The sequence below is a fragment of the Lepisosteus platostomus genome, chromosome 26 (assembly GCF_059453375.1).
Source record: "Lepisosteus platostomus isolate fLepPlt1 chromosome 26, fLepPlt1.hap1, whole genome shotgun sequence".
Classification (NCBI taxonomy): domain Eukaryota; kingdom Metazoa; phylum Chordata; class Actinopteri; order Semionotiformes; family Lepisosteidae; genus Lepisosteus; species Lepisosteus platostomus.
The window spans coordinates 8034416-8036241 of record NC_142636.1 but is presented as its reverse complement, the minus strand read 5'-3'; the positions used below and the strand labels follow the sequence as shown (position 1 = coordinate 8036241).

The following is a 1826-nucleotide window of genomic DNA, read 5'->3' as shown; positions in this document are numbered from 1 at the left end:
AAGTAGATACCCAGGGCTTTCATTTTTATACCAATGAGCCCATTAATTCATTAGATTGGTTTTTAACCGGCAGGGGGGGGAGGAGACTGCAGTAGCACCCTCATGATTGCCAGAAAGGGTTCCAGGTTTTTCCAGAGCCTAACCGCAGCCTCCAGCACTCCGGACAGAGACAGCAAAACGCGTTTAGTCCCGTCGAGGAAATCACAGGCCCTGTCTAAGCAGGAGCTCCCGTGAGCCTGAGCGCTGGGCGCAGCTGTGGGCACAGAGCTGCCGGGCTGCAGCGGGCTGCTGTGGGCGGGGCCTTCGAAGTGCGTCACTGCCCGAGGTTCGGGGCCTTCGAGGTGCGTCACTGCCCGAGGTTCGGGGCCTTCGGGGGGCGTCATTGTTCGAGGGGCGGGGCCCGCAGGAGATGGAGTCTGGTTGATCATGGTGATTTATCTGGTAGCGGAGAGCTGCTGTCGCGCTGTGCGCTCGGGGCTTTATACTGTACTTAATATTCGGAATAACTTTCGGACTATTTTTTTTTTTTTTTATCGAAGACTCTGTTGCGCCGAAAAGAAATTTCGGTTATTAGTCCGGATTTCGCTTTCCGAAGATTAAAAACCGCGCCAATCACTTCGTCGTCGAATGTTTAAGACGCTTGATTTAAGGAATAGTACATTGTTTTGTTAATACTTTTGTTTCCATTGAATGTAATATATATTTTCCTTTTTATACGTTAATATTTGTATCGGTGCAGAGACAATTACCCGAGAGACCTTACCCGACTCGCATCATTGTGTTTCAATTCAATATTCCTTTCGCTTCTCGGATTATCTTCTTGGATTACTGGTATATTCCTCCGGATGTTTATTAATGCGGTGAGCGCTGGCTGTTTTTTGACGCGTTTTTCTTTCTCGAAGAACCTTTGGCGCATTTATGGTGAAAAAGAATTATTCTTCGGATTTTTATCGGGATCGTTTTCCTGTGCTATGGTCCTGTCTGAGGGGGTGAAGGAAAGGATTCTTCATGTTCATTTCCAGCGTTTGTTGCACTTCGAAAATTTAAATTCGACATTAATCTTGTAATTGAACCCAAGTTTTTCCGAGTTTTTATTAAAACCCTTCAGACCCGGCTGTACTTCCTCTCTCTAGATTTGTTGCTACATCCATCAGTTTCCAAATATTCTTTCTGGTGTGGCACTGACAGACCTGCTGCATTTATTAGCAGGAGTACAGATTAACACAAAAGTTAGGTTTGAAATGGTGTAAATGGCTCTTCTTTGTTGTCACTGTGAAAGAGTTATTTTTTTAAAGTTTATATTTTAACACGATAAATACAAAAAAAGGAGACAATATTAAAATGGAAACATTAATAGACATTTCACTGCTAGAGGAATTCACAAATATAAAAGCTGAAAATGATACTTTTTACATATTTCCATTGTTTGTTTTGTCTTTGGATTCTTTACATTTCCAGTAGAGTTTAATCAAAATGAATTCTACTTTAAAATGTGAATTGAATTCCACTCTCAGTTTGCTGTTCAGTCCAATGACATCGCCTTTATTTCAAACCCAAATCTTTTCACGTCTTATTTTTACTCCTGCTACACCTAGAGCAGGTCTGTTAGTGTCACACCAGAAATTATATACTGATGGATGTAGCAACACACAGATACAGAGAGAGGAATTACACTCAGGACAGTAGGACTCACACAACACCCTCAATGAAAACTCGAAAGCACTTGGGTTCAATTACAACAATCTTTATTCCGAATTTAAATTTTCGAAATGCAACAAAATATGGAAATGAATACGAAAACTACCTTTTCACCGCCTCAGACAGGA

At 41.9% G+C, this 1826-nt stretch overlaps 1 long non-coding RNA gene across 1 annotated transcript; it reads left to right on the top strand.

Annotated features, from left to right (window-relative positions):
- Nucleotides 1-213: 213 nt before the first annotated feature.
- Nucleotides 214-421, top strand: LOC148639930 (uncharacterized). Its single transcript, XR_015930595.1, has 2 exons — nt 214-325; nt 359-421. It is a non-coding gene; the product is annotated as an uncharacterized LOC148639930 (long non-coding RNA).
- The last annotated feature ends 1405 nt before the right edge of the window (nt 422-1826 follow it).